The sequence below is a fragment of the Pistacia vera genome, unplaced genomic scaffold (genome assembly GCF_008641045.1).
Source record: "Pistacia vera cultivar Batoury unplaced genomic scaffold, PisVer_v2 Contig614, whole genome shotgun sequence".
Classification (NCBI taxonomy): Eukaryota; Viridiplantae; Streptophyta; class Magnoliopsida; order Sapindales; family Anacardiaceae; genus Pistacia; species Pistacia vera.
In genome coordinates this window covers 163,781-188,257 of record NW_022196462.1, presented here as the reverse complement: position 1 = coordinate 188,257, position 24,477 = coordinate 163,781, and the positions used below count along the sequence as shown (strand labels likewise).

The 24,477-nt window shown below is 35.9% G+C and overlaps 2 pseudogenes; both read left to right on the top strand.

Moving 5' to 3' along the window:
• The first annotated feature begins 565 nt into the window (after positions 1-565).
• On the top strand, positions 566-14,777 carry LOC116110779 (annotated as a pseudogene).
• On the top strand, positions 5,285-14,598 carry LOC116110803 (annotated as a pseudogene).
• Positions 14,778-24,477: the final 9,700 nt, after the last annotated feature.

Sequence of the window (24,477 nt, the reverse complement as noted above, 5' to 3'; positions counted from 1 at the left end):
GAGGAATCATAATTCTTATTCCATCTTAATCAAATTGTATACTATACATTTTTTTAATTAGAACCAAATCAGGCAAAGGTATAAAGAGCAAAAAGATTTATTAAAATAATTAGGATACTATTAAGAGAATGAGTGAGGCAAGGGACAAGGAATCTGAAGAAAGTATTAGGTAATTGAAATAGGTACAATAAAAATGACCGTTGGAGGAGCACCCTGGTTTCTTTTGATGATCAACCTTGTTTGTATTTGGTAGCAAAATTTATTGGGCAGCCAACCCCTTCATCGCATAACTGAAAAAAGCTCTATGTAACGGCTAATCACCCAGCACCAAAAGTTGCAAAACCAAAAACAAAAGACCAAATGTCCTTCTACAGTGCTTCGTCACTGTAAGAACTTGCAGATGATATCTTAGCCGTTCGTTTTCTGACAGTGTTTTAACGTGATTTGTGGAGATTGTACTCTTTCTTACCCCACTTTCCTTTTCTTGTTCTTGTTTTATGTGTTCCAATTTCACATTTATACATTGCTAGCTCTCTCTCTCTCTCTCTCTCTCTCTCTCAGTTATTATCCTTTTCTTGGTTCAAGTAGCTACCACTTTCACACTCACAATCTTTCTCTCTCTCTTCTCATTGTTATCTTCTTTTGAGATTCTTTTCAGGGTGTTTTAGAAGATTTAGTCTTATGGCTCTGCTTAACATTCTTATTCTGCTTTTAGCTGTGTCATCTGCAGCTGTTAAAGCTGATGAAGGTGAGATTTTTTCTTCTATTTTCTTCCAAGTTTTATTTATTTTTTCTTTTCTTGCATGTCCTTCTTATTGATTGGGACTGTTTTTGTATTGTTTTTTCTTTTTTGTTTCAAGTTCATCGGATTTTCTGCATGCGTTCCGTTCCTTTGGAGTAGCTTTTTGTTGCCTGATTTTCATCCCACAAAACCATTTGAATCTTTCTTTATGATAAACAATAATGCATTATTATTTGTAGTGAAATTTATCAGTAGAGATGAGTTGAGCTGATCTATGATGTGGGTTGTGAACAAAATTAGCTTATTGGAAAGCACTAACATTCTCTTTGTGAGTCATTCATCACAGCCTGTCTGGTCCCCTTTTTTTCTTTTCGGCCTCATTTGGTTGTGAGTTGAGTTTTGGTAGGTTGGATATTAATGGTGAAATAAAGAAGCACAGAAAGTGGAGTGGGAGTTTTTCAAACTCTTGGGAAGTAATACAATCTGCCATTTTCTTTATTGCTGCAAATTATATGTCTATATTTGCAGACTAGCTTTATCTCCTACTCCTATCAGGAATTCTGGGGAACATTTATTCCCACTTTGTAAATTGTAAATAATTAATCTGCAGACTATTCTCTTTCTTACTTCTTTAACTAGAAATATGTATATGTAATGTAAGATTGTAACTTGAATGTTGAATATTATAATAAGGACGAAAATATAAAGCGTTAGAGGGACATCAATCCTTAATGTTTTCCAGCTCATATTTCTTTTCATTTTGCCCCATTTTTCTATGATTTAACATTGCCCTTTGTCTTGGTAGTGCAGATGAGTCAATAGGCTGGCGGATTAATGCCCCTTTGCTTAGGAATTAGAACTTGGTGAAGCCATGGCCCATATCGGGACATACCATGCTCCATTATTTTATTATATTTTAATTTTCGTACCCCACTCTGCATTTACTACCGTATTCTTTTTGCATTTGTCCATCCCTGCCCCTTTTTTATGTAGAATCAATTGGTTCAGAGCAAGTTGTTTTTCTTTAAACGTGGTGTCTCTGCAGAATTCCTAGAATAAGTGCAAGTCAATACATGGAAATTTCTTGTCAACATTTCCCACTTTTATTTCATTAGGAGATTGCAACTGCAGCTGTGTTGTAACATGTTCTATCCAGATTGAGGGAGCTTATGAACCTTAATTTATGAAAAATGGACATGCGCTTAAAGTAGATTTTCATGGAGTGTTATTAAGTAAATTTAAATAAAGGATTTGGTTTAACATTCTGGTAAAGCTTCTATCATATAAGAGATTGTTCTGAAATTGAAATGCTTAAAAAATGAGGCATAATTACTATAGGCATTTTGTATATTGCTAAGTAGTGTGGACGTAGCTCTGTTGTATATGCATATGCCAAGCAAGACTAAGCTTTGTTGCATACGTATACACATATGATAAATGCATAATGTGGAAGTTATTTCTTTATTGCAGATCCCTTTATTGGTGTAAATATTGAAACAGGCCTCTCAGACATGCCACATCCTACTCAAGTAGTAGCCCTACTAAAAGCCCAGCAAATCCGACATGTCCGGCTATAAAATGCTGACCGTGGGATGCTAGTTGCTCTAGCAAACACAGGAGTTCAGGTTGTTGTTTCTGTCCCAAATGAACAACTCCTTGGAATTGGACAATCAAATTCTACTGCAGCCAATTGGGTGTCCAAAAATATTGTAGCACATTATCCAGCTACGAACATCACAGGCATATGTGTAGGTTCAGAGGTTCTAACCGCTCTCCCAAATGCAGCACCAGTCCTTGTAAATGCCATGAGGTTCATTCAGTCAGCCCTTGTTGCATCCGATTTAGACCGCCAAATAAAAGTTTCAACACCCCTTCCTTCCTCCTTACTTCTTGATCCTTTCCCACCTTCCCAAGCCTTCTTCAACCATTCATGGAACCCAGTTTTGGTACCCATGCTCAATTTACTGCAGTCCACAGGTTCATATTTCATGCTCAACATATACCCATACTACGATTATATTCTATCTAATGGTGTGATACCATTAGATTATGCACTTTTTAAGCCTCTCCCTCCAAACAAAGAAGCTGTTGACTCTAACACACTTGTGCATTATTCCAATGTCTTTGATGCTACCGTGGATGCAACATACTTTGCAATGGCAACTTTGAATTTCACTAATATTCCTATCATAGTGACTGAATCTGGCTGGCCATCGAAAGGTGATTCTAATGAGCCAGATGCAACTTTAGAAAATGCCAACACTTACAACAGCAATTTAATAAGGCATGTGCTGAACAAAACCGGAACTCCAAAACATCCTGGAGTTGCAGTCAGTACTTATATATACGAGCTCTATAATGAGGATACAAAACCTGGACCACTCTCTGAGAAGAATTGGGGACTGTTTGATGCAAATGGAGATCCTGTTTATATATTACACTTGACTGGTGCAGGAGCGGTGTTAGCAAATGATACTACAAACCAAACATATTGCACCGCCAAGGATGGTGCTGATCCTAAGATAACTGCAGGCTTCATTAGACTGGGCTGTGGGGTGGGAAAGGTTGATTGCCACCTTTGCAGCAGGGAAAACCCTGCTATGAACCAGACAACGTGATGCACATTCAACTTATGCTTTTGACACTTACTATCACTAGATGGGAGAGTCTCCCGAGGCCCGCGATTTCAATGGGGTGGCTGCAATCACCACAACAGATCCAAGTAAGATAACATTCGTATCTCATACATGAATTATATAGTAGTTAAGTTGGATCATGTAACGTGATCGTTACCAGACACCCCCCCCCCTGCAGCAGTATAAACACCAGTTTTGTTTCACTGATGCAGGTCATGGTTCCTGTATGTTCCCAGGAAGGTAATCAAACTTACTCCAAGACCTTGTCAATCGTCAAAATGTGATCATTGCTTGCCATTTTGTTAAAATAAATAAAAAAAAAAAAAGGAAAATGATAGACTTACCGACTGGTGTGTACCGATTTTGTGCACCGAATGACGTGGCAAAATCCTGGCCGTTGATTAATATTAACTGATAATAAATAAACGGTCAGGATTGTGCTACGTCATTCGGTACACAAAATCGGTACACACCAGTCGGTAACTGTAGCATTACTCAAAAAAAAAATGATAATGTTGTTTTATCGGCTTGTATGAATAATGTCATAATATATTTAATGCGGACATTCAATTTGTGTACCTACATTTATTTATTATTATTTTTTTTAAATCAGATTTAATTTCCAAAAGTTTCATTGTATAGCAAAATATTAGTAAAAAATTAATGAGTTATTTTATTAAACCCCATAACTTTTTTTCCTTAATTATAGTTTTATCCATAATAAAGATTACTGAATAAGATATAAAAAATAAAAAAAATATTGGCTGTTATTGATGCTGTTTGGCCCCACTTCTATAAAACCCCTTCCAAAATTTTAAAATATTATATAAACCAATGTATTTCAAAAACAATCTTTTTTTATTAAAATTTTATTAAGTGTTCATCTCTTACTTTTTTAATCTTTATTTTTTGTGGATTTATATAACAATAAATTATATTATGTTTTATAAAATTTTGTTTTGGATTTAAATTAAATGCAACTTATATGATACAACTCATTAACAAATTATTACAAAATGATTTTTTTTTTTTTTAATAATTTAGCTCTAGTTATAGGCAGTTTTATAACCTCTAATATGTTCCCCTCTTATGGGCTTTTTAGGTTTTCATTTGGGCTTCTATATTTGGGCTTTTGTGTGCTGGACTTGTGACTAATGACCCATTAATTTATTGGGTCTTTTTTTTTCCTCCAACAGTATTTGTGAAAAAAAATTAATATACTAAACAACAAAGCTACGGACATCGAATATTTTGCACCGAAGATGTGTACCAGCCTACGTGTACCTAGACGCCTGATTTTTCTATCAATTTTTTTCTAGTGAACGGTCGTCCATCAAATATGGATGGCAGTTCACTCACATGGACTCCCGTCCATATTATATGGACAGGGGTCCATATACGACGGATGGGAGTCCACATTTAAAGACGTCTGTCCATAATTAAAATAGAATAATTTTTTTTTATAAAAATTAGGGACGGTCGTTCATCCGTTATGGACGGCAGTCCCTTCATTTTGGACGGACGCCTGCAAATAAGGGACGCCCATCTTTAACCAAAATATGAAAATAAAAAAAAGCATTGGGGACAGCCGTCCATAAATTTTAGATGACCGTCCCTTACGTTTGGACGGACGTCCATTAGGAATGAACGCTCTCTTTTTCTTCGTCTTCATTCCCCATCTCCTCTCTTCTTTTTCGTCTTTGTTTTATAAGATAGGCGCGCTATATATAAGCTTTTAATCGGCATGGTCTGTTTAAGAAACTGTTGCTGAAGAATTTGAATCAGGAGGTGAAACTTGTAGGTATTTGCTCTGAGAGATGCTGGGGACTTGGCTGAGAATGCTACAGCATATGTGAGCTTGGAACCGTGTAATCACTATGGAAGAACTCCACCATGTACTGAAGCTATGATTAAAGCTAAAGTGAAAATAGTGGTGGTTGGAATGGTGGATCCAAACCCAATTGTAGATTCAAAAGGGTTAGATAGGCTGAGAGAAGCTGGAATTGACGTGACTGTGGGCGGCGAAGAAGAATCATGCAAGCAACTTAATGAGGCATTTATTCATCAACTGTTAACAGGGAAACCTTTTGTTACAGTAAGGTAAACATTTTTTTTTTTAATCATGAATCTGGCATATGCATTGACACATGTAGCAATTGCTCAATAAATTCTAAGTTTGTGGGTTCAAATTTACTTGCTCGCTTTAACATTTTAACCACTGCTCTTGAGTGATAACATTGAAAATAGTCTAATTAAACTGATTTCCAGGTATTCTCTCTCAGTAAATGGCCACCTTCTGGACCAACTCGGAGACGAAGAAGAAGACAGGAGATGGGGAATGAAGACGAAGAAGAAGAATATTTTGTTTAGAATTTTTTTTTTTTTAAAAAAGTATGGACGGGCTAATGGACGACCGTCCAAACGTAATGGACGACCGTCTACTCCTAATAGACGCTTGTCCAAATGCAAGGGACGGCCATCTAAAATTTATGGACAGCTGTCCCCAAAGTTTTTTATTTTTTTTTATTTTCATATTTTGGTTAAGGACGGACGTCCATTAGTTGCGGGCACCAGTCCAAAATGAAGGGACGGCCGTCCATAACGGATGAACGGCCGTCTCTAATTTTTATAAAAAAAAAAAAATTATTCCATTTTAATTATGGATGAGCGTCCTTTAAATGGGGACACCCGTCCGTCGTATATGGACCCCCCTCCATATAATATGGATGGGAGTCCATGTGAGTGAACGACCGTCCATATTTGATGGAAGATCATTCACTAGAAAAAAAATTGATAGAAAAATTAGGCGCCTGGGTACACGTAGGCCGATACACATTTTTGGTGCAAAATATTTGATGTCTGTAGCTTTGTTGTATACTAAAATGCACAAAATGATTTTAGTTATTCATTGACAAATACTATTGGATATGATGTGTGTGTGTGATTAGAATTAATCAGCTAGGAATTGATTGGGTAATCCACAATGTGAGAACATAAAAGACTTTTAAAGTGATTCGGTGAGTTTAAACCAAGCCTACATTCACGATTATATTATTGCTTAGTATTTGTTTTACACATGAGGTGATTATAGGAAGATAACACGTAATGGCAAGCTAAAACTCTCTTTAAGTGATTTTCTATACTTGAGTAAATAATCGATCCTTCAAAACGGAGGTGGTGTCTCCCTTTTATATACACCGTTTGACAATAGTTGGGAGTTGTTGTTACGACATGGATTACATGTATAATTCTCCGTAATTCAGATTTGAGTCAACCGCCCCCATGCTTAAGTCTGAACGCTCATGCTTAACATTGGGGAGCTTGTTGGTGAAGTCATCTGTTGTGAGAACGACACGTAGGACACAAATCTGGTCGTGGAAAAGTATGCACAACAAGGTGTATGAGTTAAATTTGTTAACCTTGCTTACAAAAAACCATGCCACATTTATTTTTTCAATTAAAAAAAAAAAAAGGAAGTTGAACCAGATTGATAAAAGATGCTTTAAAAAAATAAATTTAAAATAATTTTTTTTAATGTAGAATAAAAGTTAGAATTTTGGAAATAATTATTTTTCTTTGATGTAGTTATTATTTAGTAATTTTTTGGGAGAGATAAAATTGGAATTATAAAAAATAATATGAAAAGGGTCTAAAAAGATAAAAGAGTAAACCACATGTTCCCACCCAAGGATTAGCGAAATAGATTTCCACCTTTGCTTTCGTTTATTTCAATATCCACCCTTAAATTAACAGAATATTCTAAAGTAACAGTCAAAGGGGTAAAATGGTAATTGAACCCACCCATTCCAAACCAGTGACCACCGCCATAACCCTCCCACCCCATTCTTCTTCTTCATCTCCCCCTCCTCCTGTCTTCATCTCCTCATCCATCATCATGTAACTTTATCATCCTTCAACACATGCATCCTTCAAGAAAAGCTCCCTTAAAAATCTTATCACATTTAATAAGCAAATCCTAAAAAGTATTCATGCCAAAAACGAAATCTAAAACACAAAAATTCCATATTTTGATTTCCTTGTGGCGATTACCCCAACCCGAAGTTCACCCCAAACAGCACCGTCCCGGAAATCCTCCCCGCCGATAACTTTCCAATGGCCTTCTTCGGAGCAACGGCATCTCAACATCAGCAGCCTTCTTTGGCCCCGATCTGGATGGGTTTTAGAGAGAGAGTGAATTTTGACTTGTGGTTGTTTTTGGATGGGTTTGTATGTGGGTTTTTGGGTGGGTTTTTGGCTGACTTTGTGGTGGTTTGTGGCTGAATTTCTGAGTGATTTGGTGGTGGTTGTTTGGTGGCGCGGGCTTGACTTTGTAGTTTAGAGGGATTGCGACGATGGTGGTGGTAACTTTGGGGTTTCGGTGGTGATGGTGTTGAAAGGTGGTGTTGGTGGCTGGGCAATATGGTAATAGTACGCTCTGTAGTTGCTTTACAAATCAAAATTCATAACAGAGTTAATTTAACAGAAATATTATGCTTATTCACGTTTTACTAATTGTCTTACTATTGTATTAAAATTTTATATAATATCCATATTATGTATATGATATTCATATTATATATTATATTTATAAAGGATAGTAAAATAGTTAGTAAAATAGTGAGTAAACATAATATTACTCTTAATTTAAAGGTGAAAATATGGAATAAATGAAATCAGAATGCACGCTTGCTATTTCACTAATCTTTGGGTAGGAATATGTCGTTTGCTCAAAGATAAAAAGGTGGAAGCCGATGGCCCGAAAGCATAAATTTATGTTACTTATTTAGATAAAGTTTATCTTCTTCACATTTTTGTTTTCAATCAATTTTGATTAAATCTCAACCGTTCAAAGTAGTTCCTTGATTCAATGACCATAAATTGTGTTATAACTTGTTTAAAAAAGTGACTAAATTGGGGTCCCACGGGTAGATTATGTTTACAGCGTGAACAAAAACTTACCACCCAAAGTTTGGCCTAACGACGTTTAACCCGAAAAGTTTTGAAATGACAGTTTCCAACCTACTGTCAAAATCTGTTAGTCAAATTTGTTTACTGACATAGATAGTCATAAAGACGAAAAAATACATTTTCCTTTGAATCCAAACCCAAATCCATCAAGTCATCCCAACAGGTGCGATCCGATTCTCACCGTCCACCAGCTCCAAACCCACCTAGTAGCACCAAATACAGTTACACCACGGCCACAAACCATCACAAATTTCAAACACTTCCAACCCAAATCAATAATCAATTAAACAATAATCACATAACACAAATAACTCAAAGAATTAAAAGCAAGAAATGAAAATTTCAAATTTTGGTGCGATTCGGCAACACGAAGCACATAGGGAACAGGCAAGGAGAAAATCAGTGTGGGATAAGTAGTTGAGCTCATTCCCTTCGCTTCCTGATCCAAAGTAGTGCAACCGAAATCAGAGTTGGCCGGAATCGCACCGACCGATAGATTCAGTTCTCTCTAAAACTCTCTCCATGTTGTTTTCTTTTCGGCCATCATCACATCAAAAACACAGGACCAAAACTTATGAAAAAAAATTACTGAGAAAAGGGAAGAAAGGATAAAATATCAAAGAGAAGAAATTAGGAATAAAAGTTAAAAAAGAAAAGAACTCCCAAATCAACCAAAAACTCTTTTTATTCTTTTTTTTTTTAAAAAAACGATTGAGATTTTAGATGGTGGTGTAGGTGAGAAGAGAGATTTTAGGATAAATAGATGGTTGGATGAGGATTTTGGTGGATTTGTGAATTTCTAAAGTTTGTTATTTATACGGATCTGTGAGATGGAAATTTACTTGGTTTGAAAAAGGAGAACGTGGGATAAGAGATTCCGATCCGATCACATAGGCCGATGTGATTTGACCAGAATCAGCCAAATCGATGATGAAGAAAATGAGAACGGAGGAGAAGGGGTAGATGAGAAGAAGATGCGAGGAGGATGAGGAGGCGGCGATTAGTTTTTTTTTTTTTTCTAAGTTTTATAGTATGGGGTAAATAAACATAATTACCCTTTTAACTGTTTTTTTAGATTTACATCCTATCCTTTTTTTTAATTAAAGTTTAAACAGACAAATTGTGATGAGGTGGAAAACTGTCGTTTTAAAACTTTTCGGTGGAAATACGTTAGGCAAAACCTTGGGGGGAAGTTATAGTTCACCCCAAGTTTTCCCCAAATATACTAAAAAAAATTCCGGCCCCGCCCCCCACCCCCACCCTGCCACCCACCCAAGTCAAAGTGCCTTTATATGATTTCTGGTTATTTGAAAATGGGAGTTGAATATTGTGAGAAAGTAATTGCCATATCTAGATGGTTCATTAAATCATTATAGACAACTCTTTGGATTTTGAATCCGAATAATGAGAAGCAATAAATTTATTTCTCAGTTTGACTTTTGAACCCAAATGGGAAGCAATAAATTGACTAATCCTTTGAAATTATAACCATTTTTTTATTTAAATGTATATTATTTCTCTTTAACTTACTTTATCATCAATTTATGGTACAATTTTCAATATCATAGGATCCCAATCCATCAAGAGAGCTATATATATATATTACTATTTTTGTTATCGGATTTGAATTATCATCAAAGCTATAAATTTTCACAGGAGAAAACTCTATTAAATATACATATGATCATTAACAAATTAATAAGAGTGTATTTATAAGTTATACAATTTAACTTACAAGTTGCCTGTTGTAATTTTATTAATTTTATGTTAGATATATTGATACAACAATGTATTATTAACCATAAAGAAATTTAAGTATTAACCCAAAGGGTGACTCGGTGATTAGAATGTTTGCTCCCTTCATGATTTCTTAGTTACCCCAATTACATTTATGGTTTACATGAAAATTAGGTTGTAGGTGTTCAATGGATCCCTAAAGTTAGTTGGGCCAAGATTAATTAAGTGTACACGCGCAAGTAGTGGGACAACTGCGATTATAAAAAAAAAAAAAAAAAAATTAAGTGTTATGGAAATAATCATGATATTATTATGCCAAAAGTCCCCATGTTATGAAAATAAGAAATTTGTAGCTGAAAACAAGACAAAAATAATAAATTAACTTATATAAAATATAATCTTTACTTATATAATTTTGTCAGGACTACAATTTGTACCATGATCAAATTGTAAATATTATTTCAGTCTCATGAGAAGAATCTAACACTAGATAATCATGGTCTTAATAAAATTAACATGTAATGTATTAAATAGAGAATAATTGTTATTTAAATATTATGTCTATAATCCAATGAATGTTGAGATTTATTAGAATTCAAATAAAAGATAAATTATTATTTTTTTGTGAAACTTTCATAAATTTTATGAGTTAACTCTTGCTAACAAGAGTTTAAGTATGGGCTTAAAATCTTAGTAGTTTTCTCATGTACAAGAAGAATTTTTTATTTAAAAAATAAAAATGATTGAGAATGAGGAATCATAATTCTTTCCATCTTAATCAAATGGTATAATATCATTTTTTTTAATTAGAACCAAATCCGGCAAAGGTATAAGAGCAAAAGATTTATTAAATAATAGGATACTATAGAGAATGAGTGAGGTAAGGAGGGACAAGGAATCTGAGAAGAAATATTAGTAATTGAAAAAGGTACAAAAATGACCGTTGGAGGAGCACCCTGGTTCTTTTGATGATCAACCTTGTTTGTATTTGGTAGCAAAATTATTGGGCAGCCAACCCTTCATCACATAACTGAAAAAAGCCCTCTATGTAAAGGCTAATCACCCAGCACCAAAAGTTTCAAAACCAAAAACAAAAGCCATGTCCTCTACAGTGCTCGTCACTGTAAAAACTTGCAGATGATATCTTAGCCGTTGTTTTCTGACAGTGTTTTAACGTGATTTGTGGAGATGTACTCTTTTTACCCCACTTTCCTTTTCTTGTTCTTGTTTTATGTGTTCCAATTTCACATTTATACATTGCTAGCTCTTCTCTCTCTCTCTCTCCTCTCTCAGTTATACTTTTCTTGGTTCCGTAGCTACCACTTCACACTCACAATCTTTTCTCTTCTCTTCTCATTGTTATCTTCTTTTGAGATTCTTTTCAGGGTGTTTTAGAAGATTAGTTTATGGCTCTGCTTAACATTCTTATTCGCTTTTAGCGTGTCATCTGCAGCTGTTAGAGCGATGAAGGTGAGATTTTTTCTTATTTCTTCCAAGTTATTTATTTTTTCTTTTCTTGCATGTCCTTCTTATTGATTGGGACTGTTTTTGTATTGTTTTTTCTTTTTTGTTTCAAGTTCATCGGATTTTCTGCATGCGTTCTTTGGAGTAGCTTTTGTTGCCTGATTTCATCACACAAACCATTTGAATCTTTCTTTATGATAAACAATAATGCATTATATTGTAGTGAAATTTATCAGTAGAGATGAGTTGAGCGATCTATGATGTGGGTTGTGAACAAAATTGCTTATTGGAAAGCACTAACATTCTCTTGTGAGTCATTCATCACAGCCTGTCTGGTCCCCTTTTTTCTTTTCGGCCTCATTTGGTTGTGAGTTGAGTTTTGGTAGGTTGGATATTAATGGTGGAATAAAGAAGCACAGAAAGTGGAGTGGGAGTTTTTCAAACTCTTGGAAGTAATACAATCTGCCATTTTCTTTATTGCTGCAAATATATGTCTATATTTGCAGACTAGCTTTATTCTACTCCTATCAGGAATTCTGGGGAACATTTATTCCCACTTTGTAAATTGTAAATAATTAATCTGCAGACTATTTCTCTCTTACTTCTTTAACTGAAATATGTATAGTAATGTAAGATTGTAACTTGAATGTTGAATATTATAATGACGAAAATATAAAGCGTTAGAGGGACATCAATCCTTAATGTTTTCAGCTCATATTTCTTTTCATTTTGCCCCATTTTTCTATGATTTAACAGCCCTTTGTCTTGGTAGTGCAGATGAGTCAATAGGCTGGCGGATTAATGCCCCTTTGCTTAGGAATTGAACGTGTGAAGCCATGGCCCATATCGGGACATACCATGCTCCATTATTATTATATTTTAATTTTCGTACCCCACTCTGCATTTACTACCGTATTCTTTTTGCATTTGTCCATCCCTGCCCTTTTTTATGTAGAATCCATTGGTTCAGAGCAAGTTGTTTTTCTTTAAACGTGGTGTCTCTGCAGAATTCCTAGAATAAGTGCAAGTCAATACATGGAAATTTCTTGTCAACATTTCCCACTTTTATTTCATTAGGAGATTGCAACTGCAGCTGTGTTGTAACATGTTCTATCCAGATTGAGGGAGTATGAACCTTATTTATGAAAATGGACATGCGCTTAAAGTAGATTTTCATGGAGGGTTTTAAGTAAATTTAAATAAAGGTTTGGTTTAACATTCTGGTAAAGCTTCTATCATATAAGAGATTGTTCTGAAATTGAAATGCTTAAAAAAGAGGCTAATGTATAGGCATTTTGTATATTGCTAAGTAGTGTGGACGTAGTTCTGTTGTATATGCATATGCCAAGCAAGACTAAGCTTTGTTGGTTTCCTATAGTTCTCTATAGAGTAAGACTAAGCGTTGTTGCTCTAAAGCATGATTGTAGAAATGTACAAAGGCATATTGGGTATAGTATCTTCTAGAAGAGATTGGACTTCTTTATCTCGTTTATGCTTTCAGCAGCAATATGTATTCTTATAAATATCTCCTATTGCCCTTTGCATAGAATTAATTCGTATACACATGATAAATGCAAATGTGGAAGTTATTTCTTTATGCAGATCCCTTTATTGGTGAAATATTGGACAGACCTCTCAGACATGCCACATCCTACTCAAGTAGTAGCCTACTAAAAGCCCAGCAAATCCGACATCCGGCTATACAAAGCTGACCGTGGGATGCTAGTTGCTCTAGCAAACAAAGGAATTCAGGTTTGTGTTTCTGCCAAATGAACAACTCCTTGGAATTGGTCAATCAAATTCTACTGCAGCCAATTGGGGTGCCAAGAATATTGTAGCACATTATCCAGCTACGAACATCACAGGCATATGTGTAGGTTCAGAGGTCTAACCGCTCCAAATGCAGCACCAGTCCTTGTAAATGCCATGAGGTTCATTCAGTCAGCCCTTGTTGCATCCGATTTAGACCGCCAAATAAAAGTTTCAACACCCTTCCTTCCTCTTACTTCTTGATCCTTTCCCACCTTCCCAAGCCTTCTTCAACCATTCATGGAACCCAGTTTGTGTACCCATGCTCAATTTACTGCAGCCACAGGTTCATATTTCATGCTCAACAATACCCATACTATGATTATATTCTATCTAATGGTGTGATACCATTAGACTATGCACTTTTTAAGCCTCTCCCTCCAAACAAAGAAGCTGTTGACTCTAACAACTTGTGCATTATTCCAATGTCTTTGATGCTACCGTGGATGCAACATACTTTGCAATGGTTCTTGAATTTCACTAATATTCCTATCATAGTGAATGAATCTGGCTGCCATCGAAAGGTGATTCTAATGAGCCAGATGCAACTTTGAAAATGCCAACACTTACAACAGCAATTTAATAAGGCATGTGCTGAACAAAACCGGAACTCCAAAACATCCTGGAGTTGCAGTCAGTACTTATATATACGAGCTCTATAATGAGGATACAAAACCTGGACCACTCTCTGAGAAGAATTGGGGACTGTTGATGCAAATGGAGATTGTTATATATTACACTTGACTGGTGCAGGAGCGGTGTTAGCAAATGATACTACAAACCAAACATATTGCACCGCCAAGGATGGTGCTGATCCTAAGATGCTGCAGGCTGATTAGACTGGGCTTGTGGGGTGGGAAAGGTTGATTGCTCACCTTTGCAGCAGGGAAAACCATGCTATGAACCAGACAAAGTGATTGCACATTCAACTTATGCTTTTGACACTTACTATCACCAGATGGGAAAGTCTCCGAGGCCTGCGATTTCAATGGGGTGGCTGCAATCACCACACGATCCAAGTAAGATAACATTCGTATTTCATACATGAATTATCATAGTAGTTGTGGATCATGTAACGTGATCGTTCAATTTCTACAGTAATAATAAAACTCAATTTTGTTTCACTGATGCAGGTCATGGTTCCTGTATGTTCCCAGGAAGGGAAACAAATTTACTCCTAGACCTTGTCAATCGTCAAAAGTGATCATGCATGTCCATTTTGTCATGGTTTCTAATCTTTGATCGAATATTTTTTTTAATGCAGCCTTGGTAGGAATGGTTCCTCTGTAAACATCAACGCCCCATCTATGAATTCGACATCAGCTTCTTCTTCCTACAGGATACAGCAATGGGGCTTTAAGAAGTATCCTAACAGTAATAAGGGTAACTCTGCTCAGTGTCATTTTCGTAGAGAGAACTGAAATGTTTGCCATTGAGTTAAATTTTTTGAGAAACAGTGGGTTCTAGAGAGTAGTTTAGGGTAAGTAGTCCATTCAATTTTGTACAAAACAAGCTTAACGGCGGTGTTGCGAGGGGCTAGCTTCCATTGAATTATCATCATTCTTATTAATTATTTTTTGCTTAACCTTTTGTAGCCATCTAAGTTTGACCTTTCACTGTTTCTTCTATGATTTAGCTTTGGTGTTACCTTTTGAATTTGCTGCAATTAAAAAAAGAAAAAGACCAGTCAATTTTAGATTTGAATAAATGAGAAGATGAAAAATAAAATTGTGTGATGTTTCAAAGGTGTAAAGGTTTTTAAGTAACTTCAAAGAGGGGCGTTACTTGCTTTGAATCAATGAAAAATTTCCAATTGAAATTAGAATCCGATTTTAATTAAAGAAGTTTTTATAGAATGTTTTGCCATACCATCAATGAGAAGACATCAGCTTGAATAAATTTACTTTGTAACCATTAATAACTTAGGGGTGTAAACAAGCCAAGTTGAGCCGAGCCGAGCTTCGGGCTAATCAAGCTCGGCTTGTTTGCTATTGTGTCGAGCTTGAGCATGACGAGTTTGAAAATTCGCGCTGTAGCTCAATGCTGAAAATTCGAGTTCAAGCTTGAGCTCACAAAAAAAAATCTCAATTCTTGTTTTTCCACTTTTCCAATGGAGTTTTTCAAGCTTGAGCTTGTCAAGCCGAAATTTGACGAGCTCGAACTCGACTCAACAATATTGTCGAGCTGAGCTCGAGTTTGGCTCAGCAAACTCGAGTCGAGCCCGAGCTTTTACTGAGCCAAACTCGAGTCGCTTGACTCGACTAACACCCCTAGTAACCAAGGTGGACTAATCCTAAAGGTGACCCTTTACCACTTAAGTCACAATGCTCAAATGAGGTCTCAAACATGAGACCGTACCCTATCCACACTATCTCCAATTTGTCATAACCATTTAGGCTGACAATGAATGGATGTGAATAAATTTAATTTCTTCTTAGATTATTATATTAATTTTCTAATTATAGATTTAAACATGATCAATAATTCAATATCTACTCCCGAATCCAAATTGCTTTGGATTTTTTCTTTTTAACAAAAAAAATCCACCCTCATCAATTTAACTTATCAAAATTAAGAGTAATGCTAGCCTTACTCACTCACCTACTCACTTCTCTTACTCACTTTTGTAAATATAAAACATAGTACGGGTACCATAATTATAGTACGGATATCATATGTCATTTTAACAAAGGTGAGAAAGAGAAGTAAGTAGAAGGAGTGAGTAAGACTAGTATTTTTCCAAAATTAAATGGATCTAGACTTCATTGTTAAAACGAAAATAAGAAGTTCAAGTAAATTAGGTTTTTGTCATTTAGACTATACTACCCTTCAATATAAACATCTTTTCAAACATATAAGAGGGGCACATATGTAATTTCAAGTTCCCCCACCAAAAAAACCCTAAATCTTGCATCTTATATAAATAGAAGCCACTCTTCAGCGATCATCATGAAGCCAGTAGCCACCTATTCTCATTTATGCGTCTTCGTTAATCTGTGAAAATCCTATTCCAATTTCCACCTGAAACTTATGTTATTTACTCAAAAATTTTAAATTTCCCTTTTTGAAAAGTACTGATCAGCATCTATCTATGATTTTTTCTGTGTTCGTAATCACAATATCACAGAAAATACGAAAGATGCAAAAGAAATCAAAGGTACCTCTGGACAAGCGAATTCCTTTTTCTTTGTTTTCTCATGGATTCTTTGCTCTTTCTCGTAGGTTCCATATTTTTCTCACTTCTTGAACACACTAATTTCTTGTTTACTTGCTCGATGATGATTGATTTTGCTTTAACCACACCGAATAGAGGCGAAAGTGAGTAGAAGATCTCTTTGATTTAAGCTAAGAAATTAATGCCTTGGAACACTTGTTTTGCTTGATGGTGCTTGATGATTCTTGTTTCTATTTGAGGGAGATTAGTCTCTTATCTTTTAGAGATAAAGAAGAAGGCATTGTCAAGCACTAGAAGTTGTGTTGCGTTTATTCTTTGCTTAAGGCTTGGGGATCTACTCGCTATGAGTTCTCTCCTGTGGACAACTTTGGCCTTTCAACTGAGAGCAATCTTTTTTGGTTTTTTTGATCTCTAAACTAGATTAAAAATTATGGTTATTGTGATGGAAAATTGAGTATATTTTTATCGAACCATATATATACTTTTTTCCCAAGTATGGGTGGTTACACTAAATTTATTTTAAGATTTTTGTTGCCATTTGTAATGCATATGAAGGATTTAGCTTAAATTTTAATATTTATCGCCATTTTTGCTCGTCATGGAGTAAATGAAACTGAAATAAAGGAGAGCACAGAGAGGGGAACTGTTTGCCCTAAAAAAATTTTAAGCTAAGCTTGGCTATGAATTTGATATCAAATAAAGATTTTAGGGGTGTAAATGAGCCAAGCCGCCGTTTCGGCTTAACAAGCTCGGCTTGTGTGCTACAAGATCGAGCTTGAGCTTTTCAAGTTAAGAAAAAGGGGTTTGAACTCGAGTGAGCTTGCTCGCTTGGCTCAGAAAGGGGCTCGCGAGCCTCTACTCGAGCCTTGCTTGTTAAGGCTTGGTCAAACTTAGTTTGACTAAGTCAAATTCTAGCCCTGTTTTCTTCAGAACCAGTCTAAATTTACAAATTTGCATCAATTAATACCTACTGCATAACTTTAGGGATGGGCGTGGGTCGGGTTGGGGTCGGGGACCCCATGCCCTATCCTTTTTACCCCCTCCCATGACCATCCTAGGCCTATCTCCGTAGGTAAGGATTTTTTTCATGATCATCCTCGGCCCGTGGGGACAAAATCCTTCTCATCCCTGTCCCGAGCCAGCCCGATGAACGAGGTTTTACAGGGAATTTCTCTTTGCGGGGATTTTTGTCTCGTGTAAATCAAAACTTTTCGTAACAATAATATTTAATTATTGTAATTGTGAAAAACTAGCACGTTGGTTAATTATATTCAATCTTAACATAATTTATTAGGTAAACTATTGAATTATTCAGTTGTATGGAGGCTTAAGTTTAGCTAGCTATGTTAATTAATTAATTTTTCATAAAATTAACATAACTAAATTCAATCTTAACATAATTTACTAGGTAAATTGATAAATTAATTCGTAAAACATTATCTCCATTACAATTAATAAAATTAGTTTATTTGTGGAAGAGACAAATCTCATTATTTGATTAAGTTTAACATCATATTTAATTGATCAATTAATTAATTATAAAGATAATTGAATTTGTGTAATTTGTAAGCCATTAAGCAATTGTGTATATTTTTATATTGGTTTGTAAATTGTAATAATCTAATTAAATTTATTTTTGGGCAATGTCTCATGTATTATTATTTTGTGAAATTCACAAAGTAATAATACATATATTTAATTATTAGACTCCCTCGTTTAAATTATTTTTCTATAAATTTAATACAAACATTAGAAAATATTATAAAAGTAAACATCATAAATTTAAATACATTACTTAAAATCATGATTTAAACTCTAACTTTATACACAATCTCGTAAAGGGATAAAAAAAAAAAAAAAATAACATAAAATTCTCAAAAAAAGGGGCAGGCGGGGCTCCACGCGGTCCGGGTCGGGCCAGGTCGGGGATTGCACTATCCCCTTCCCTGGCCCGTCCCTGGATGCGAGGATTTTACTAAGGAGCATCCTCGGCCCTATCCCCGTCTTTTTCGGGGATTCACGGGTCCCCGCGAGGCCGGGGCAAACGCCCATCTCTACATAGCTTGCATCTCAAAATGCAGTCCAGAAAATGAAAAAAATAATTGTCCAACAATCAAAATATAGGTGATTGTCGTATGTAGACGGGCTGTGCTATATTGAAACCACCATTTTCCTTCGGCTGCAAAAAATATTAAATTTAGTAAGTATCTTTTTAGGTAACTAAAATGAATAATCATGCAACAGAACCGAAATTAATCAAACTTCTACTTGTGTGTGTCTCCTGTCACAGCCATATCATGTACTGAATCTGAGGAACTTATGGGATATGAAGTGTGATCTCCCATATATTGAATCCTAGGAACTTACGGGATAGGAAGCGTGATCTTCAACGATTGCTGCTCTTCCTGAAAATGACATAGAAGGAGTAATTGAATTTAATTAGTATAAATATAATGTAATTAATGAATTTAATCAAAAGAATATTCAATAAAACTTACTTTGCACCATTTCTTCACCCCATTTAAAGTTTGACACCAATCGCATCTACATAAAAACATTTCCACAGTGTCGGGAGCCAATGATGATCGATAAGTGTCAATAACCCTACTCCTAGCACTGAAAGCAAACTCAGAAGCAACCGTAGTGATAGGAATGATTAATATGTCACGAGCCATGGTAGACAAAATAAGGAACTTCGTTGCATTTGTCTTCCACCATGTTAAAGCATCAAAAGCCGTAGGATCCCTCACACATTTATGACACTCCTATCCCAAATAACAATCTAACTCTGATTTAGTTGGCTCAACCGTCTTGACCACATCCAAAAACTCACTGAATCCATCCCAAACCTCTGGCCTATCTACCGCTGCTCCCGACCCCTCACCAACTACCTGAAGCCCATCCCCTTCAGATGTAAAAGCGCGGGCAACAAAAAATGCTCTACTGGCATCGACATACTCCCCATAGACCTCATACAAGGCATCCCAAACAATAACAATATTTGCCCGTGCTTCAACCTCAGGATACATCTTAGGGAACACCCACTGAATCACCCTCATCTTGAGTCTAGGGTCCAATATAGTAGCCACAGCCATCAGCAAATTACATGCCCCCCAATATATGTCAAACTTTTGCTTCATTTTCCAAACCAATGTCATTATAAATTCATCTTCGTGTTCACTCTTACTATCCAACATAATCTTGATTGAACAAACTTGTTTTAGAAACAAGTTTGATGTTGGATAATCACTCCCCGATATGAGATTGGTCGCACCACTGAACACCTTTAAAATTTCACAAACTTTCTCTACTTTGTCCTAATCCTCTTCCTTGGGACAATACTGATAACTGATATCCCTCTCCTCAAAGCTACGGAAAAAACGTCTATATTTGATTGTCGTTGCCAACATATCATATGTTGAATTCCACCGTTTTTTGCAATTAAAAAAAAAAGCTTTCGAAATGGCAATCTCCGCTGCAAAACAATCTCTGAAAACACCTTTAGCCTACTCTCTGAAGAATTTATATATACCACGCTGTCACGGATGTCCTGAATAATGTGTCTAATCTGATAAAGACCATCTTGAACAACTAGATTCAAGATGTGTACACAACACCTAACATGAAACAACTTGCCCCACACATGAGCTTCCCCGTAGCTTGGAAATTTTCCCTTAAGACCTTGACTGCCACATCATTGGTTGCAACATTGTCCACTGAGATCGTGTGGACCTTTGCTTCAATTCCCCACTCCATCAAACACTTGAAAATGGCATCAAAAATGGCAACACTAGTACGGGGATGAGGGAGATGAACAAAATTCAAGACCTGTCTATTCAACTTCCAATTTTCATCAATCCAATGCCCAATCAACACCATGTATTCTATCCTCTGATTGTCTAAACTCCATAGATCTGTGGTCAGACTTATCTTCCTAACATCTTTCAATATGGTCTTCAACTTTTGCTTCTCATTATCAAACACTTTAAAACAATCATTCTTGCATGTATTACGGGAAATCAGACTCCATTCAGGAATCCCGTACTTTAACATATTGTTCAACCCCTCTTCCTCCACAACAGAAAATGGATGCTCATGCATCATCACCCAATGTGCAATAAGCTCCCTCATCTTAAGCATACTGAACTGGCCCCGTAGAGCAAGAAGGATAGTATTGGTACCTTGAGAACTGGTAGGAAAATTTATTTGTTGTTGCCTCAAGGAATCTTTTCTCTTCGCACACCTCTTCAAATGTCCATTGAATTGGGTAGTGCTTCCAGTGGCAGTCATTTTCAGCTTGGTTTTATAGTGAATGCACTCCGCCTTCTTTGTACCTCCAGAGAGAACCACCTCCCTAAATTCTGACCACACCGCTGATGTCTTGGCTCTCTTCTTCCTCTATAGTGGATTGTCATTGTCCACAACATTTTCGGGGCTACTCACACTTGCTTTCATACCACATGTGCTTGCATAAACGTTACGCCGATCAACTACTCTGATTGTCAGACAATCGTCGACGTCATCCAATGTAGGGGTGCTTGAGGAAGTATCATCCGAGGCCATCCCTACAATTGAAAAACCAAATCAGCACTCAAGAAAATAAAATTAATAGTCAAATTACATCACTAAGAAAAGAAATAGTCAAATTGTAGAGAAGGTTCTTGCTGGATTTCATTACATAACCAAGTTTTATAACAAAACAAATAAAGCAAAAATATGCACTGTTTACTACCACTTTGCAGGGATATTTTACACAACTTTAAGCCTAAACCATACATTAAGACCTGTTATAACAATATAGATCATAGGAGAATGTTTAAAGTAAAGAATGCTTGGCCATATACATGTAAAGAATGTTGGCTGGCTGGTTTTAGTATCCGATTGTAAATGATACTTGTTATAGCAGGTCATATACATGTAAAGAATGCTTGGCCATGTACATGTAATATGGCTGGTTTTAGTATCCAATCGTTGCATATAGATCTCCGGGTCATTAGACTGTTGGCTGGCTGGCTGGTTTTAGTATCCGATTGTAAATGATGCTCCCAGGTAAAGAATGATTGGCCATATACATGTTTAAGAATAGTTTAGAGTATCATAGGAGAAAGATGTTTAATTTTACATTTAATAAGAAATGCAAATAAAATTGTGGTAAATGGGAATATGAATCTGAAAATTACTAGGAAGTGTGAAGCTCAATGTGTAATTTTACATTACTTAATTGTGAAATAATCTAATCTGGAAATGGAATTTTTGTGAAATTGCCCTAATTGTTAAGTTATGTGTTGGCTATTGCTCAAGCTCAATGTGTTGGAGTGCGTTGATTTTTCTACCAATGAAAGAACAAACTAAGTCACTAGAATTGATATTTGCATGTTCATGAACAGACCCAATTCATCAATGTGTTACAAATTTTCTAGCCAAATAAGAAAACGAAAATGGCACCAAAGCTCACTGATACATATTGAAATGAAATATTTGTAACAAAAATGGCTAACTCACCAAATTCTTCATTCTATTTTTGACCGACGACGGCAAGAAGACGTGATTAAGGACGTTGCTTTCACGGTGGACTGAAGATTTGAGGGTTGAAGTGGATTTGTGGGTTTACGGTTTGTGTCGATTTGGGGGTGAAGAAATGGTTTCAATGTTTGTGGGATGGAGTCGTCGTTTCTCCGACTGGTTTTGCAGTCGGTGACGGCAACATGGCGGGATGAATTTGCCTGATTCACGGTGGAGAGGTTTAGGGTTCTTTTGCGATTTGGGGGAAACTAATTTCGGGGAGAAACTGTCCTGTTTTACTATTTTTAAGTCAGGGGGTAAATGTCATTTTTTGAAGTTTTTTGAAAGTCCAATTTTATAGATCTACCCCCACATGGTTTATAAAACTAACCCAAAGTTCCCTTCGAGCCACACCAAGCTTGCGAGCTCACGAGTCGAGCCTCCTCCTGTTCGAACTCGACTCGATCACCCCATCAAGTTTGAGTCGACTCGACTCAACTAACCGTGAGTCAAGCTCTTAACGAGCTCCAGACAAATCGAGTCAAGCCGGCTCGTGAGCCGCTCGACTCGTCTAACAATCCTAATAAAGATAGCTAACAAACCCTTTTCACTAATTTTCTCATTTTTCTCTTACAAATCTGGTAGCTCGTAATTGGTTAGTTTCTTTCACAACTCAATTTGTCAGCTCACAAAATTTGGTAAATGGGACTTATAATTGGTTAGGCGGACTCATTGTAAATTGGGTAGATGGGACTCGTAGTTGGGTAGAGAGAATTAGTCGTGAGTTGTATCATCAGTGTAGTATTGCCCTAATTGGTAATAAAATCTCCTAATTATAAGTTTAGCTGTTGTTACTGGAGAACATATTTGTATTCATGACTTTACTAATATCCAATTAACAAAAAATTCATCATTAATCACAGATTAATTTTAAATTAACTAAAAAAATAATAAATCCCTCCCCCGTCCCCTCCTTCGTCACTCGTCAGTCTTCATCATCACCACATTTACTTCCAAATGCTCCAATTATTTATAATTTTATATAACATTTTCAAATCGACACATAAACAGCAAGTAAACACAAAGAGTGACAGCCTCATCATCATCAATCTTGTTGTACTGCACTACCTGGCAACTATAACAATTCACAAGCCATCGTCCTCAGCTCCACATCTACAATCAACCCTCCAATTCTCTACTCCACCTTTGTGCCTCAGCTTTGTATTAAAGCCCAGCCCACTTCTAAATACATTTTTATTTTTGACAAGTTTAGTGTGAAAAAACTATTAAAAAGGACTATTCTATATTTTTTGTTTTGGGAAGTGTTGTTTAAGCTTTTCAGAAACTGAGTAAACCCCATTTGAAATTAAAAAAATAAAAAATCAATTTAAATATTATCATAATTTATTTCAAAACCATCTATTTTAACCCTTCATTTTCAACGAAAGGGTTTTGTTCAAAGAAGTTCATTACTTTTGTAACAACCAGAGTTGATGTGGGACTGAATAGGGTGTTTGCATAATTAACGATAATAAGTTAGGAAGAGAGTAATGAAGAGATGACAAAAGAACAAAGAGTATTTTTAAAGTGGTTTAATGGGTTAGAACCAAACTTACATCCACTTTTATCTAATTACTTTGTATTTACTTTACACAAAGAGTGATTATAAAATGAAAACACGTAATAGTGATGTTCTTGTGTGAATGATCGGTCCCCAAAACAAAGGTGATGTTTCCCTTTTATAGGGATGGATTACATGCATAATTCTCATAATTCGTATTTGGGTTAGCCCTTCCCATACTATTAGAGTCAGCGGTGGACTGTGCCGACATATGACACAACATGAAAAAAGCACGACACGGCACGACCCACGATTATGCGGGTCGTGCCATAGGCCTTAAAAAAGGCACGTAGGCCGGCACGACATGACACAAAAAAAAAAAAAAATTAAAAAATAAAATAGCCCTTAAAAATTTCATTAGAAAATGTTAGACCTTTATTACTTCAAATGTATTCAAATTATGAAGTTAAATGTGGAAACACGACAAATATACAACCACCATCAAGGTCAATTTCCTCTAGAGGTAAAGAGCGTATTTGGTCTATCATCACTAAAGGTAAACAACCAGTAGATGCAAGCTTTTTATATAGTGAAATTACAAATTATTTAACCATGGATCATTTCGTTGAAATTATTATTCAAAATGATCGATTTGATAGTCTTTGATGGTGGAAAGCACATCAAAATACTTATCATGTACTTTCTGCCATCGTGCATGATTTACTAACGCCTCTAGTTTCTATTGTAGCATCAGAATCAGCTTTTAGTGTCGGTGGACGTGTATTATTGGACGAGAGAAGATCAAGTTTACATCTAAGTCCTGTTGAAGCCCTTATGTGTATGAAAGATTGGGTGGCGGTAGATTTCAAGCTTCAAAATAGTG